The sequence below is a fragment of the Oncorhynchus mykiss genome, chromosome 22, assembly GCF_013265735.2.
Source record: "Oncorhynchus mykiss isolate Arlee chromosome 22, USDA_OmykA_1.1, whole genome shotgun sequence".
Taxonomy (NCBI): Eukaryota; Metazoa; Chordata; class Actinopteri; order Salmoniformes; family Salmonidae; genus Oncorhynchus; species Oncorhynchus mykiss.
The window spans coordinates 4,902,250-4,920,659 of NC_048586.1; the positions used below are offsets into that span (position 1 = coordinate 4,902,250).

At 41.3% G+C, this 18,410-nt stretch overlaps 1 protein-coding gene across 3 annotated transcripts in view; it reads right to left on the reverse strand.

Moving 5' to 3' along the window:
- LOC110501274 (melanophilin) overlaps positions 1-15,723 on the reverse strand; it is a 123,947-nt gene extending 108,224 nt beyond the window's left edge. For all 3 annotated transcript variants that reach the window (XM_021578697.2, XM_021578696.2, XM_021578695.2), the window contains exon 1: positions 15,633-15,723. The gene's annotated coding sequence lies outside the window, so the exon portion shown is untranslated. The remainder of the gene's footprint in view (positions 1-15,632) is intronic.
- Positions 15,724-18,410: the final 2,687 nt, after the last annotated feature.

Consider the following 18,410-nt stretch of genomic DNA (forward strand, 5'->3'; position numbering starts at 1 on the left):
GAAGGCCCTAAAAATTGTCAAAGACCCCAGCCACCCCAGTCATAGACTGTTCTCTCTACTACTGCATGGCAAGTGGTACCGGAGTGCCAAGTCTAGGGCAAAAAGGCTTCTCAACAGTTTTTACCCCCAAGCCATAAGACACCTTAACAGGTAATCAAATGGCTACCTGGACTATTTGCATTGTGTGCCCCCAACACCTCTTTTACGCTGCTGCTACTCTCTGTTTATCATATATGCACAGTCACGTTAACTATACATATGTACATACTACCTCAATTGGCCCGATCAACCAGTGCTCCCGCACATTGGCTAACCGGGCTATCTGCATTGTGTCCCGCCACCCGCCAACCCCTCTTTACGCTACTGCTACTCTCTGTTCATCATATATGCAGTCACTTTAACCATATCTACATGTACATACTACCTCAATTAGCCTGACTAACCGGTGTTTGGATGTAGCCTTGCTACTTTTCTAGCCTCACCACTGGATATAGCCTCGCTACTGTTTTTCACTGTCTTTTTACTGTTGTTTTTATGTCTTTACCTATTGTTCACCTAATACCTTTTTTGCACTATTGGTTAGAGCCTGTAAGTAAGCATTTTACTCTAAGGTCTCCCTCCACCTGTTGTATTCAGCGCACGTGACAAATAAACTTCGATTTGAGATAAAAAATAAAAAGTAAAATAAAACAGCAAAGTGAGTTTAAATCATTTCTAACTTGTTACCAATTTATGCTAGTTAGTTTTTGCTACCATGTTTTAGCTTGCCTGTTCACCTGTTTCCATACATGTTTAATTTTAAAACATTTATCTTACAAATGAGTTAATTAATCTAACTGCTTAACTATTTATCTGTACATGGAATTGTATTTGGGCTTTTTTACTCATTTTTTTTCAAGTATTTACAGGAAAATGCCACGGGCACTATCTGATGTGTGGAGACATTTCACTGCAGCTAATGTAGAAGAAAAAGCTGTGTACATTTGCAAATACTGTGCCTAATCATATGTGAAGAATGCAACAAATCTGCAGAATCATCTGGCCAAGTGCATAAAGTTCCCTCAGCGCTCATAACATGCAACCTCTGACAAAAGTCCCTCTACTTCTATTCGAGGTGAAAATGATGAGTCAGACACCTTATCGATAGCAACAGCTCATGGTCCTCCTGGAATAAGTAGTTTGTTTTACTCAATGGAGAAATGTAGTCAGAGAAATACTGATGAATGTCTTGCTCGAGCTGTGTATGCAACTGGTTCACCTCTGGTGCTCACAGGAAATGTGTATTGGAAGAGATTTCTGAATGTTCTTTGCCCAGCATACACCCCTCCAACAAGACATGCTTTATCTACTCATTTGCTGGATCCAGAGTTCAACAGAGTTCAAGTGAAGGTCAAGCAAATCATAGAGAAAGCAGACTGTATTGCAATCATCTCTGATGGGTGGTCGAATGTTCGTGGGCAAGGAATAATTAACTACATCATCTTCACCCCTCAACCAGTATTCTACAAGAGCACAGACATGGACAGACACAAGGGACAACAGACACACCAGTCTCTACATTGCAGATTAGCTGAAGGCAGTCATCAATGACCTTGGACCACAGATTTGCACGGGTGATCAACAATGCTGCGAACATGAAGGTGGCTTGTTCCAAAGTGGAGGAGTCCTACCCTCACATCACACCCATTGGCTGTGCTGCTCATGCATCAAATATACTCCTCAAGGACATCATGGCACTGAAAACAATGGATACAGACTACAAGAGAGACAAGAAAATGGTTAGGTAAGTGAAGTCATCAAGTTATAGCAGCAATCTACCTCACCAAGCAAAGTGATAAGAATATGAGCACCACATTGAAGCTGCCCAGCAACATCCATTGGGGTGATGTTGTCATCATGTTTGACAGTCTCCTGGAGGGGAAGGAGTGTCTCCAAGAAATGGCCATATCACAGTTTGCCAATATGGACAGCCTCATCAAGAGGCTCCTCTTGGATGATGTATTTTGGGAGAGTGGTAAGCAGCCTGAAACCTGTAACAGTAGCCATTGCATGGATCGAGGGATACAATGCCATCCTGTCTGATGTTCAGACTCTGCTTGCAGATGTATGAGAATAAATCTGTACTGCCCTGCCCACTTTACTGTTGCTCCAAGCAGAGGAAACTGCAGTTCTGAAATACATCAAAAAGCTTTTAGACTTCTGCCTGAAGCCCATACACGCCGCAGCGTACATGTTGGACCCCAAGTATTCTGGCAAGAGCATCCTGTCTGGTGCAGAGATCAACAAGGCCTATGGTGTCATCGCAACCATGTCACGTCACCTTTGCCTAGATGAGGGAAAGGTTCTTGGCAGTCTGGCGAAGTCCATTTCCAAGCAAGGGCTTTGGGATGGAGATGCAACATGGCAGTCGTGCCAATATCTCTCATCAGCCACCTAGTGGAAGGGACTTTGTGGATCTGAGGCTCTTTCCCCTGTTGCCTCCATCATCCTCCAAATCCCAACAACATCAGCCACCCCAGAGCGCAACTGGTCCTTGTTTGGGAACACACACACCAAAGCACGCAACAGGTTGACCAATACCTGGGTTGAAAAATTAGTGGCCACCCGAGAAAATTTAAGGCTTTTTGAGCCTGACAATGAGCCATCCTCAACAAGGTTGGAAAATGACATTGAAGATGAGGCCTCAGAGTCTGATGTTCAAGAGGTGGACATTGAGGAGGTCAAGGGAGAAGACATGGAAGCCTGAGAGGAATACAACCAAAGCATTAGTTTTTAGACTATCATTTTACAGGTGTATGTTGAAAACGTTTTTGGGAGATCCAATGGATCATTGGGGATCCTTCAATATTAATTCGTAACTAAATTGTTTTTAAAATGTCTATTGAAAGGATTCAATCATTTGCAATTCTGTCTACTTATGATAAGGTAAAAGGTTTATGTTTCTGTCTCTATATGATATGGTAAATATATCCAATGCAAAAAACATCTACATTTAAATGGTATTAATATTAATTGCATATATTCCCGTTAATTCCCATATATTCTCGTTAAATCCCACGGAAAGTTTCCCCCTCTGAATATTCCCCAAAATGTCCAACCCTAGCTCTGAGTGTCTACATTTATCCAATGTAAAAAACACAATTTCAGACTTTGCTACATAAGACCGATTTTAGCCGGTCGGTCACATTTACTCTCATGGGTGGCCAATTAGATCTATCTGAAAGCCACACCCCTAATAAGACACTTCTCCTGAAAATAACCTAAGGATTACATTCAAAAAGACATAGCTGCTAGGTCAACCAAGCATGAAAGTAAAAAAACACCCAACTGATGGTTAAATTAACCTATGTTTGAGTAATTCCAACAACCCAACATGTTGGGTTATTCACACAATATTTACCCAGCGCTGGGTTACCAAATAACCAAAATTGGGTGGAGGACTTGGGGGCTCTTTCATTTTTGTCCACTTTGCCTCTATTTTACCTGAAGCAGTTCCTTGGACTGACTAAATGCAAAACAGCCAACGTAAACAAGGTACATAAAATACATATTATCAGGGGAACGTGTCACACTCTAGAATACTGCAACATTAGGCCTACCCATCCTATATTTCCCTTTTCCTCATCATTTGGTGAGGGTTAGATAGCCCCACCGGAAATGTGCACATTTGATATGCTTTGAATGCAATCATATTTATGGTATTCATATTGTGTTGCAATGTTATTCAAATCCATTTGTGAATGACAAATGAAATGTATTCATCTTGAGTTTAATGTTCAGTAGGGAGGTGGGTAGTAGTTTTTTTCATTCAAGCAATCCAACACTTAGTTTACAAGTCTTGCTAAGTTGCCTTCTCCCAATCCAGTGCAGCCTCATGTATTTAAGTGATAATGCCCGGGAAGCCGGTGTTTAGAGGAAATATTGGCATGGGTGTTGTTACATATTAAAATAATGATTGACATACAGTACAAGTCAAACGTTTGGACACACCTACTCATTCAGGGGTTTTTCTCCATTGTAGAATAATAGTGAAGACATCAAAACTATGAAATAACACATATGGAATCATGTAGAAACCAAAAAAGTGCTGTTATATTTTGGATTCTTCAAAGTAGCCAGCCACCCTTTGCCTTGATGACAACTTTGTACACTCTTAGCATTCTCTCAAACAGCTTCATGAGGAATGCTTTTCCAACAGTCTTGAAGTAGTTCCCACATATGCTGAGCACTTGTTGGCTGTTTTTCCTTCACTCTCTGGTCCAACTCATCTCAAACCATGTCAATTGGGTTACACAGCCTGGAGATGTGTTTTGGGTCATTGTCCTGTTGAAAAACATATGATAGTCCCACTAAGCGCAAACCAGATGGGATGGTGAATCGCTGCAGAATGCTGTGGTAGCCATGCTGGTTAAGTGTGCCTTGAATTCCAAATAAATCACAGACAGTGTCACCAGCAAAGCACTCCCACACCATCACACCTCCTCCTTGATGCTTCACAGTGGGAACTACACATCTGTTCACCTACTCTGCGTCTCACAAAAACATGGGGGTTGGATCCAAAAATCTCAAATTTGGACTCATCAGACCCAAGGACAGATTCCCACCGATCTAATGTCTAATTGCTCGAGTTTGTTGGCCCAAGCAAGTCTCTTCTTTTTACTGGTGTCCTTTAGTAGTGGTTTCTTTGCAGACACTCGACCATGAAGGTCTGATTCACGCAGTCTCCTCAGAAAAATTCAGGTTGAGATGTGTTCGTTCTAAATGTTCCATTGCCATGGATGGCTGGCAACGTTATTATCCCTTACTTGCTAGCTAGCCAACTTTGGCTGACACAGTCATGTCAGACAGTGCAGCCATAATAACATCAAAGTAGCTGCATGTGTTTATTTAACCTGGCATAGAACATTTGCTCTCTCACCAGGCCACTGTTCAGAAGAGATAGTCAACTACACAGCTAACACAATCACTTCAAACTGAAGCTGGAATGATAGCAAACTAGCTGCATTTCTTGTTTTTCTATTGGCATTTCATTGTATATATCCATAAAAATGATGCTCATTCATGATTTTGATTGGCTGAGAAAAGCTTGTCTGTCTCATCCTGCCTCCTGACACGTTCATTACCATAGTACAGCTGGAGATCAAATTTCAATATTGAAACAATGTTGCAAATGTCAGCTAGACAGACAACAATGTTATTACAAATCTCCGCTGTTGAAACCCAAATGCTAGTCTAAAAGAAATGTCCTCATGCTTTTTACAGCGTAGCTCTAGAATATGAATTGCCTGGCTGAGCTGATGAGACAGTGGATTGTGCAGTCAGATGGAACAGAGTAAATAGGCATTTCAACATCATAGACTTACAGTGCTAACTTGTGGAGTAAACACCAGCTGCAATGTGGTTTTAACCAATCAGCATCCAGGATTAGACACACCCGTTGTATAACCACACATATCCACTGTATCCCCATGCCACACCAGTCATATAGTTGGCAGTATTTTTTTATTTCTACCATTAAGGTGGTGATAAATCTCAACAGATTGTGTAAAAAATCTGAGTTTAATAGCAGCGTTCTGGACTTCAGCAGTGTAAGGCCTCCAAGGAATTGGGCAATTCATTTCATCTGAGGAGTGAACAGACAGTAGGCTAATATTATAATAAACTAGTTATTTATAGTATATGTAGGTTTTATTAGGCTAAATAAGCATTTCAGCATTTAAAAACATACAGTGGGGCAAAAAATTATTTAGTCAGCCACCAATTGTGCAAGTTCTCCCACTTAAAAAGATGAGAGAGGCCTGTAATTTTCATCATAGGTACACTTCAACTATGACAGACAAAATGAGAATAAAAAAAATCCATAAAATCACATTGTAGGACTTTTATTGAATTTATTTGCAAATTATGGTGGAAAATAAGTATTTGGTCAATAACAAAAGTTTCTCTCAATACTTTGTTATATACCCTTTGTTGGAAATGACAGAGGTCAAAAGTTTTCTGTAAGTCTTCACAAGGTTTTCACACACTGTTGCTGGTATGTTGGCCCATTCCTCCATGCAGATCGCCTCTAGAGCAGTGATGTTTTGGGGCTGTTGCTGGGCAACACGGACCTTCAACTCCCTCCAAAGCTTTTCTATGGGGTTGAGATCTGGAGACTGGCTAGGCCACTCCAGGACCTTGAAATGCTTCTTACGAAGCCACTCCTTCGTTGCCCGGGCGGTGTGTTTGGGATCATTGTCATGCTGAAAGACCCAGCCACGTTTAATCTTCAATGCCCTTGCTGATGGAAGGAGGTTTCCACTCAAAATCTTACGATACATGGCCCCATTCATTCTTTCCTTTACACGGATCAGTCGTCCTGGTCCCTTTGCAGAAAAACAGCCCCAAAGCATGATGTTTCCACCCCCATGCTTCACAGTAGATATGGTGTTCTTTGGATGCAACTCAGCATTCTTTGTCCTCCAAACACAACGAGTTTAGTTTTTACCAAAACGTTCTATTTTGGTTTCATCTGACCATATGACATTCTCCAATCTTCTTCTGGATCATCCAAATGCTCTCTAGCAAACTTCAGATGGGCCTGGACATGTACTGGCTTAAGAAGGGGCCAGTGCAGGATTTGAGTCCCTGGCGGCGTAGTGTGTTACTGATGGTAGGCTTTGTTACTTTGGTCCCAGCTCTCTGCAGGTCATTCACTAGGTCCCCCCGTGTGGTTCTGGGATTTTTGCTCACCGTTCTTGTGATCATTTTGACCCCACGGGGTGAGATCTTGCGTGGAGCCCCAGATCGAGGGAGATTATCAGTGGTCTTGTATGTCTTCCATTTTCTAATATTTGCTCCCACAGTTGATTTCTTCAAACCAAGCTGCTTACCTATTGCAGATTCAGTCTTCCCAGTCTGGTGCAGGTCTACAATTGTGTTTCTTGTGTCCTTTGACAGCTCTTTGGTCTTGGTCATAGTGGAGTTTGGAGTGTGACTGTTTGAGGTTGTGGACAGGTGTCTTTTAAACTGATAACAAGTTCAAACAGGTGCAATTAATACAGGTAACGAGTGGAGGACAGAGGAGCCTCCTAAAGAAGAAGTTACAGGTCTGTGAGAGCCAGAAATCTTGACCAAATACTTATTTTCCACCATAATTTGCAAAATTAATTTAAAAATCCTACAATGTGATTTTGGGGATTTTTTTTCTAATTTTGTCTGTCATAGTTGAAGTGTACCTATGATGAAAATTACAGGCCTCTCTCATCTTTTTAAGTGGGAGAACTTGCGCAATTGGTGGCTGACTAAATACTTTTTTACCCCACTGTATATAATTTATAATGGCTTATACATGAAAGACAATGTTCATTTATTTGAATAAATTCAGCGAAAGATGGAATACAGCATTACTTAAGTCTCTAATGAATGTTTGGTATTCTAAACAGTTTTTGTACTTTTTACAGTTTAAGTCTCCTGCACAGTATAATTTCAAGATGATACATGCATAGCCATGTGTAGCTGTCAGAAGCATCACGACAGATCCGGGTTAGATCCCGGGCTGTATCACAACCGTCCATGATCGGGATTCCCATAGGGCGGTCCACAATTGTCCCAACGTCGTCCGGGTTAGGGGAGGGTTTAGCAGGGGGGGGCTTTACTTGGCTCATTGCGCTCTAGCGACTCCTTGTGGCAGGCTGCAGCGCCTGCAGGCTGACCTCCGCCATCAGTTGAATGGTGTTTCCTCCACCATATTGGTGCTGCTGTCTTCAAGGTAAAGCGAGCGGTGTAAAGAAGCACGGTTTGGGCATGTTTCGGATGCTGGCCTTCTAGGCAGATTTGCAAAGAAAAAGCCATATCTCAGACTGGCCTATAAAAATAAAAGATTAAGATGGGCAAAAGAACACAGACATGAGACTAAGGAACTCTGCCTAGAAGCCAGCATCCCGGAGTCGCCTCTTCACTGTTGATGTTGAGACTGGTGTTTGCGGTTACTATTTAATGAAGCTTCAAGTTAAGGACTTGAGGCATCTGTTTCTCAAACTAGATACTAATGTACTTGTCCTCTTGCTCAGTTGTGCACCGGGGCCTCCCACTCCTCTCTCTATTCTGGTTAGAGCCAGTATGCTCTGTTCTGTCAAGGGATTAGTACACAGCGTTTTACGAGATCTTCAGTTTCTTGGCAATTTCTCACATGGAATAGCCTTCATTTCTCAGAACAAGAATAGCCTAATGAGTTTCAAAAGAATGTCTTTGTTTCTGGCAATTTTGAGACTGTAATAAACTAGTCTGAAGGCCAGTTTTATTGCTTCTTTAATCAGAACAAAAGTTTTTAGCTGTGCTAACATAATTGCAAAAGGGTTTTCTAATGATCGATTAGCCTTTTAAAATGATCAAATTTGATTAGCTAACACAACGTGCCATTGGAACACTGGAGTGATGGTTGCTGATAATGGGCCTCTATATTCCATCAAAAATCAGTCGTTTCCTGCTACAATAGTCATTTACAACGTTAATAATGTCTACACTGTATTTCTGATCAATTTGATGTTATTTTAATGGACAAAAAATATGCTTTTCTTTCAAAAACAAGGACATTTCTAAGTGCCCACAAACTTTTGAACGGTAGTGTATGTCTAAAATACAAATCTGGATTCAGAAGTTGTCAGGATATGGTACAAATTCACAAAACTCTAAATATGCATTGGAAAGGGGCTGTATTCTCCGGAATATCGTAACTGTGTCATGAAAAGATTTCCCCTGATATGGACCCTTTTCTCCCAGTGCTGATTTAACCAAAGAGGCACCAATTGCATCATGACTTTTACTGCAGTAATCTTTTAAGTTACCATTTACATCCATCACCATTACATCAGGTGGATGAAACTGAAGCAGAGAAGGACAATAAATGTCCTTTAAAGAGGGCAGCATTCGGAATTAAACTGCCTGCTACTCAGGCCCAGAAGATAGGATATGCAGATAATTAGTAGAGTTGGATAGAAAACACCCTAAAGTTTCCAACACTGTTAAAATATTGTCTGTGAGTATAACAGAACTGATACGGCAGGCGAAAACCTGAGGAAAATCCAACCAGGAAGTACTATTATTTTGAAAGGCTGTTTTTCCATTGAAAGCCTATCCAACATACAAAGACGTAGGACCCAGTTCATGAGCTTTATGGCTTCCTCAACATGTGACCAGTCTTTAGGCAATGTTTCAGGCTTTTACTCTGTAAAATGAGGGAGATACAGCACTTTCAATCAGTGGCCAGTGGAAATATCCATTAATCAGCCATGAGCCTGATCCGGAACGCGCCTTTCTTGTTTCTCCTTTCCTATTGACAAAGCTTTTGTCCGGTTGAAATATTATTGATTATTTATGACAAAAACAACCGGAGGCTTGATTTTAAACATCGTTTGGCATGTTTCTACTAACTTTTATTGTAATTTTTAAAAACTTTTCGCCTTCTACATTCGGATTACTGGACAAAACGCACCAACAAAGCTGAAGATCAAGATGAAGATCAAAGGTAAGTGATTAATTTGAATGCTATTTCGGACTTTTGTGACACTCTCCTTGGTTGGAAAATGGCTGTATGGATTTCTGTGGCTTGGTGCTGACCTAAAATAATCGCAAAGTGTGCTTTCGCCGTAAAGCATTTTTCAAATCTGACACAGCGATTGCATTAAAGAGAAGTTTATCTGTATTCGTATGTTTAACACTTTTATCAATGTTTATGATCAGTATTTCTGTTATTTAATGTGGCTCTCTGCACTTTCACTGGATGTTTGTTTTACACAATGCATTTCTGAACATAAAACACACCAATATCAAACGAGGTTTTTGGACATAAAGATGAACTTTATCGAACAAAACACACATTTATTGTGTAACATGAAGTCATGTGAGTGCCATCTTATGAAGATCATCGAAGGTTAGTGATTAATTTAATCGCTATTTCTGACTTTTATGAGCCCTCTCCTTGGCTGGAAAATGGCTGTTTGGTTTTCTGTGACTAGGTGCTGACCTAACATAATCGTTTGGTGTGCTTTCGCCGTAAAGACTATTTGAAATGTGGCTGGATTTACAAGTGGCTGGATTTACAAGAAGTGTATCTTTAAAATGATGTAAAATACTTGTATGTTTGAGGAATTTTAATTATGGGATTTCTGTTGTTTTGAATTTGGCGCCCTGCAATTTCACTGGCTGTTGTCGAGGTGGGACGCTAGCGTCCCAGATGTACCAGAGAGAAAAATATTTACCAAATAAAGAAAAGTAAAAAATAATTAAAAAGCAACACAATAAAATGACAATAATGAGGCTATATACAGGGGGTACCGGTACCTAGTGAATGTGTGGGGGTACAGGTTAGTCGAGGTAATTTGTACATGTAGGTAGGGGTGAAATGACTATGCATAGATAATAAACAGAGAGTAGCAGCAGTGTAATAGCAAATATAGGGGAGGGTCAATGCAAATAGTAGGGGTGGCCATTTGATTAATTGTTCAGCAGTCTTATGGCTAGACTTGGCGCTCCGGTAACGCTTGCAGTGCGGTAGCAGAGAGAACAGTCTATGACTTGGGTGACTGAAGCTTGGCCCCAATGATGTACTGGGCTGTACTACCCACTGTAGCTCCTTACGGTCAGATGCCGCACAGTTGCCATACCAGGTGGTGATGCAACCGGTCAGGATGATCTCGATTGTGCAGCTGTAGAACTTTTTGAGGATCTGAGGATCCATGCCAAATCTTTTCAGTCTCCTACGGGGGAAAAGGTGTTGTCGTGCCCTCTTCACAAATGTCTTGGTGTGTTTAGACCATGATAGTTCGTTGGTGATGTGGACACCATAGAACTTGAAACTCTCGGCCCGCTCCACTACAGCCACGTCAACGTTAATGGGGGCCTGTTCGGCCCGCCTTTTCCTGTAGTCCACAAACATTTTCTTTGTCTTGCTCACATTGAGGGAGAGGTTGTTGTCCTGGCACCACACTGCCAGGTCTCTGACCTCCCTATAGGCTGTCTCATCATTGTCGGTGATCAGGCCTACCCTAGTTGTGTTGTCAACTAACTTAATGACGGTGTTGGGAGTTGTGTTTTGCCACGCAGTCATGGGTGAAGAGGGAGTACAGGAGGGGACTAAGCATGCACTCCTGAGGGGCCCCAGTGTGGAGGATCAGCGTGGCGGATGTGTTGGTGCCTATATCCTTACCACCTGGGGGGCGCCAGTCAGGAAGTTCGGAATCCAGTTGCAGAGGGAGGTGTTTAGTCCCAAGTTTCTTAGCTTAGTGAGGAGCTTTGTGGGCACTATGGTGTTGAACGTTGACCTGTAATCAATGAACAGCATTCTCACATAGGTGTTTATTTTGTCCAGGTGGGAAAGGGCAGTGTGGAATAAGATTGAGATTGCGTCATCTGTGGATCTGTTGGGGCAGTATGCGAATTTGAGTGGGTCTAGGGTATCCGGCATGATGCTGGTGATGTGACCCATGACCAGCCTTTCAAAGCTTGTCATTGCTACCGATGTGAGTGCTACAGGGCAGTTATCATTTAGGCAGGTTACCTACCTTTAGGGGCGGCAGGTGGCAGTGGTTAGAGTATTGGGCCAGTAACCGAAAGGTTACTGAATTGAATACCCCAGCTGACAAGGTAAAAATCTGTTGTTCTGCCCATGAACAAGGCAGTTAACCCTCTGTTCCCCGGTAGGCCGTCATTGTAAATAAGAATTTGTTCTTAACTGACTTGCCGAGTTAAATAATGGTTCAATAAAAAAAACATTTAAAAACCTTCGCTTCCTTGGTCACAGGGACTGTGGTGGTCTGCTTGAAACATGTAGGTATTACAGACTCGGTCAGGGATAGGTTGGAAATGTCAGTGAAAACACTTGCCAGTTGGTCCACGCATGCTTTTTAAATAATATTTGTTTTACCTTTATTTACCTTCTTATGGCTGGGGGGCAGTATTGAGTAGCTTAGATGAATAAGGTGCCCAGTTTAAACTGCCAGCTACTCAGGCCCAGAAGTTACGATATGCATATTATTAGTGGATTTGGATAGACAACCCTTGGGTCATCCAAAACGTTACATATTGCAGCTTTATTTAAATGTAATCCAAGGGATTTTGATACATTTTCCAGATTTTCTTTGACAGAGGGGAGCCCACATTCACAAAAAAAAGTTATTAAATTCACATGAGAACATCAGGATCACTATGGGTATACTTTGTTCCATCACAACTGTTACTATTTGTGGGCTAGCTAGTTAGCTAGCTAGCAGATGGGGGCAGTTGACTCGTGGAGAAATACATGTATGGATGAAATACATTATGGCCATAAAAGTATTTTCTTGCAAGTTGTGACCTTTTTATTTTGTTAAAGGGATAGTTCACCCAATTTACAAAATTACATACAGTGTATTCACACTAGAGGTCGACCGATTATGATTTTTCAACGCCGATACCGATTATTGGAGGACCAAAAAAAAGTTGATACCGATTAATCGGACGATTTATTTTATTTATTTGTAATAATGACAATTACAACAATACTGAATGAACACTTATTTTATCTTAATATAATACATCAATAAAATCAATTTAGCCTCAAATAAATAATGAAACATGTTCAATTTGGTTTAAATAATACAAAAACAAAGTGTTGGAGAAGTAAGTAAAAGTGCAATATGTGCCATGTCAGAAAGTTAACGTTTAAGTTCCTTGCTCAGAACATGAGAACATATGAAAGCTGGTGGTTCCTTTTAACATGAGTCTTCAATATTCAGAGGTAAGACGTTTTTGGTTGTAGTTATTATAGGAATTATAGGACTATTTCCCTCTATACCATTTGTATTTCATTAACCTTTGACAATTGGATGTTCTTATAGGCACTTTAGTATTGCCAGTGTAACAGTATAGATTCCGTCCCTCTCCTCGCTCCTCCCTGGGCTCGAACCAGCAACACAACGACAACAGCCACCATCGAAGCAGTGTTACCCATGCAGAGCAAGGGGAACAACTACTAGAAGGCTCAGAGCGAGTGACGGTTGAAACGCTATTAGCGTGAGCTAACTAGCTAGCCATTTCACTTCGGTTACACCAGCCTCATCTCGGGAGTTGATAGGCTTGAAGTCATAAACAGCGCAATGCTTGACGCACAACGAAGAGCTGCTGGCAAAACGCAAAGAAAGTGCTGTTTGAATGAATGTTTACGCGCCTGCTTCTGCCTACCACCGCTCAGTCAGATACTTAGATAATTGTATGCTCAGTCAGATTATATGCGACGCAGGACACGCTAGATAATATCTAGTAATATCATCAACCATGTGTAGTTAACTAGTGATTATGATTGATTGCTTTTTATAAGATACTTTTAATGCTAGCTAGCAGCTTACCTTGGTTTACTGCATTCGTGTAACAGGCAGTCTCCTTGTGGTGTGCAATGAGAGAGAGGCAGGTTGTTATTGCGTTGGACTAGTTAATTGTTAGGTTGCAAGATTGGATCCCCTGAGCTGACAAGGTGAAAATCTGTCGTTCTGCCCCTGAACAAGGCAGTTAACCTACCGTTCCCAGGCCGTCATTGAAAATAAGAATGTGTTCTTAACTGACTTGCCTAGCTAAATAAAGGTATAACAAATCAAATAAAAAAATCTGCAAATCTGCGCCCAAAAATACGGCCATTCCGATTAATCGGTCGACCTCTATCTGTAAGGAAATTCAGTTGAGCAGTGAATGTCAAGCAGTGAATTTCAAACACAGATTCAACCACAAAGACCCTGGAGGTTTTCCAATGCCTCACAAAGAAGGGCACCTATTGGTATATGGGTAAAAAAAAATACTTTGAATATCCCTTTGACCATGGTGAAGTAATTAATTACACTATGGATGGTGTATCAATAACCCAGGCACTACAAAAATACAGGTGTCCTTCCTAACTCAGTTGTCGGAGCAGAAGGAAACCACTTAGGGATATCACAATGAGGCCAATCGTGACTTTAAAACAGTTACAGAGTTTAATGGATGTGACAGGAGAAAATTGAGGATGGATCAACAACATTGTGGTTACTCCACAATACTAACCCAAATGACAGCGTGAAAAGAAGGAAGCCTGTATAGAATACAAATATTCCAAAGCATGCATCCTGTTTGGAATAAGGTACTAAAGTAAAACTGCAAAGAAATTTGAATGCAAAGCATTGTGTTTGGGGCAAAACCAACACAACACGTCACTGAGTACCACTCTTCAAACATGGTGGTGGCTGGATCATGTTAAGGGTATGCTTGTCATAGAAAAGGTCTATGGATTTTTTTATCCCCAATTTCCATCTTGTCTCCCAAACGGGCTTGGAAGGCAAAAATCGAGTCATACGTCCTCCGAAACATGACCCACCAAACCGATCTTCTTAACACCCGCCCACTTAACCCGTACGCCAGCCGCACCAATGTGACCTAGGTCATTCAACTGATGACCTAGGTCAGCCTGCAGGCGCTCGGCCAGCCACAAGAAGTCGCTAGAGCGAGATGAGCCAAGTAAAGCCCCCCCCCCCCCTCCCCCCCCCCCCCGGCCAAACCCTTCCCTAACCCGGACGATTCTGGGCCAATTGTGCGCCGCCCTATACGACTCCCGATCACGGCCAGTTGCGACACAGCCTGGGATCAAACCCGGGTCTGTAGTGACACCTCTAGCAGTACGATGCAGTGCCTTAAAACGCTGTGTCAATCAAGAGGCCCTAGTGAGTGTATTTTTTTAATAAACGGAATAGAGCTAGGAATAGGTCAAATAAGTATTAAACGATATCACAACATGCTTCAGTCATATCATATATGTATCAATATTGGTGTCCAACACTAATCATAATCACACCTCATTCCTCTATATTTTTTAAATAGTATTTTCCTCCATGATTCTGTTTGTGGTGAAAGGTTCCTCTGTCTGCTGCGCCAGCACTATCATGTGACCTAGTGTTGGCACAACTCAGAACCATCACATCACTCTCCAGTGGAGCAGATTATAGCCAGTCTGTCTGGACTCCGTGCAATTTAGCATGTGCACATTTTCCCAGACCTAGGCATCACAATACATGTATTGAGATAAGCTGAAAATGAGGCAACTTGCACTCATGCCCACAGACAGACAGACAAGTCATTGTGTGAGGGGAAACAAGCATACTTTGTCACACCAATAATAATGGTTTCCACACTGGGCCTTGCAGCAGAATGTAACAGGTGTATAAGCTAAATGTGCTCACTATTCACTATTTGCAAAAAGTATGAGTTTGCAAAACTTGAGGTGAACATATATTTGCACTTATGGGAAATTAGTCATTATAAACTATACTCAATCTCTCAAAATACAATTTGGCTCAATGCCGCATAAACCACGTTAATCAGTGAATTAATATTTATTGGGAAGAATGCACAGCTATAAAAAAAAAAACGTTTAAAAAACTATGGTGAAATGATCAAAGTTGCACTTGCAAAAGGAATACTGAGACGACTCAAAACAGGGACCATATCACGCCATCCCTCATTTTACATTTGGGAATGTAGAAGGGAAAAGGTATTAACCTATTTTACTCCAGGGCTATTACTATAGGCCTATACTTCTACAAAGCGGTAATGTAGCCTATTATTAGCACAGTAACGCTGTAAAATATTACACTTACCTTGACCTGCGCGCTAACTTCGTTCGTAGCCTTCCCTGTGGCACATTCCCTTGAGAGAACTTGACAGACCGACTGCATAGGGCGCAAATCCAGAAATGTTAATCACATGTCTTGTTAACAAGAGAGAAGGAAGTCTCCGCCTCCCTGCACTAACTTCAAAAGGTCAGGCTCAATAATACTCACTAAATCCTTACGTGAATTTGTATGATGTTGATTGCTATTTGGATTTGTCTCTATTGTCGACATAAGAGGTAGGCCCTATTAAGCCTTAATAAGCCTTAAATAAATATAAATAATATGAAAAACTTCCTAAAAGGTTATTCATATTGATTCAGTTTAGACAATATGGCCAAAAATATAAAAATATATTTGGGCCATGAGTATATTTTTTTTTAACTTGTATTTATCCTTTATGTAACCAAGGAAGTCACAATTGAGATTGACATCTCTTTTTCAAGTCTGAGTGTGAGTGAGTGTGTGGTATTAGTGATTGTGCTTCAATACAATGTGTCAAAGTGTTTTGAATGTTTCCCTCATTGGCATTTCAGGACATGACATATAACATATGGAGGCAAGGTATTAGGGAAAGCAGGAGGACTTCCTGTTACTTTCTCTCAAATTAACTTAAAGAAAAACACTCAGTACAAAGCTGAAAGGCAAAACAATGGCTCTCGCAACAGATCCTCAGTTTCCAGGTTATAATGACAGGTCTCGTGGAAATCTAGAACACTTGAACTTCAACATCTCACCACTAGTATTTACTTACGTGACTGCCTACTGTGGGGTGTTTCAAGGTGTAACTGGAAGACACTTCATCATTAAGGCTAACATGCTGACCACACCGCTCAAGTCACGTGCGCTGCAAAATAAATCAAATCAAATCAAATCAAATTTTATTTGTCACATACACATGGTTAGCAGATGTTAATGCGAGTGTAGCGAAATGCTTGTGCTTCTAGTTCCGACAATGCAGTAATAACAAGTAATCTAACTAACAATTCCAAAACTACTGTCTTGTACACAGTGTAAGGGGATAAAGAATATGTACATAAGGATATATGAATGAGTGATGGTACCGAGCAGCATAGGCAAGGTACAGTAGATGGTATCGGGTACAGTATGTACAAATGAGATGAGTATGTAAACAAAGTGGCATAGTATAGTATAAAGTGGCTAGTGATACAAGTATTACATAAGGATACCGTCGATGATACATCTATGTACACATAGATGTTATTCAATCATTGCACCCACACTGCTCGCGCGCGTCTGCATAGCCAGGAGCTAAAATAGAAATTGGTTCTATTTCTGATCCTCAACGCGGTGCAGGTCCTGCTTCTCCCATCTCCTCACTGGTTTTTAGGAGCATACACCCACGTGGGTGATTGAAATATGAACTTAGGTCCACACTCCGGTCGGTTGTAGTAATGCTGTAAAGTTGTTTGCCAACCGCCATATGAAGTTCAAAGAAGAAAAAGAAGCCTGAAGGAGGAGAGATGATGAAAAACTATTTTGGTTTACCGTTTTATCTGTGGATTAGTTGTCAGAGTAAAGGACCTTGTGCATTTCAGGTAAAATAACAACCCAATGTTTATATACCAGGACAAATTAGCTAGCAACAGCAAGCTAGTTACCTAAATTGCCATAAATGTTTAATGCTTTTTGACCTGTCCCCAAATTAATAATTAGTTCAGAGTTTGTTTTGATATTTCAACCTATGTGTCATGATCACTTCTAGTGTTGGTGAACAAAATCAACTTGCGCGCGATGTAGGACGTACGCATGCGAGGAGCATGTGAGGTGCACTAGCAAAAGGTTAGGGCCCCTCTTCCACCCCTCTCCTATCTTACAAGACCAGCCAGATGACTGAACTGACCACCTTCCCTTAAAAAGCTGTTACCTAAAGGCCCTCACCAACTATATGATTTTAGCTATCTCTAGGCAGAGTTCCTCTGTCCAGTGTCTGTGTTCTTTTGCCCGTCTTAATCTTTTCTTTTCATTGGCCAGTCTGAGATATGGCTTTTTCGTTGCAACTCTGCCTAGAGGTGTCACGTTCTGACCTTTATTTCCGTTGTTTTTGTAATTATTTAGTATGGTCAGGGCGTGAGTTGGGGTGGGTCTGTTTGTTTTTCTATGATTTGGGGATTTCTATGTTTCGGCCTAGTATGGTTCTCAATCAGAGGCAGGTGTCATTAGTTGTCTCTGATTGAGAATCATACTTAGGTAGCCTGGGTTTCACTGTTTGTTTTATGGGTGTTTGTTTCCGTGTCTGTGTTTTTCACCACACGGTACTGTTTTGGGTTTCGTTCGTTCCACGTTTATTGTTTTGGTATTACAGTCGTGTTCATGTGTAGTATTTCTTATTAAAAGAACCATGGACACTTACCACGCCGCATATTGGTCCTCCGATCTTTCTCGCCTCTCCTCTTCGGAAGAAGAGGAGGAAATCCCTTACAAGAGGCCAGCATCCCGGAGTCGCCTCTTCACTGTTGACGTTGAGACTGTGTTTTGAGGGTACTATTTAATAACGCTGCCAGTTGAGGACTTGTGAGGCGTCTGTTTTTCAAACTAGACACTCTAATGTACTTGTCCTCTTGCTCAGTTGTGCATCAGGGCCTCCCACTCTTTCTATTCTGGTTAGAGCCAGTTTACGCTGTTCTGTGAAGGGAGTAGTACACAGCATTGTACGAGATCTTCAGATCCTTGCCAATTTCACACATGGAATAGCCTTCATTTCTCAGAACAAGAATAGCCTGACAAGTTTCAGAAGAATGTCTT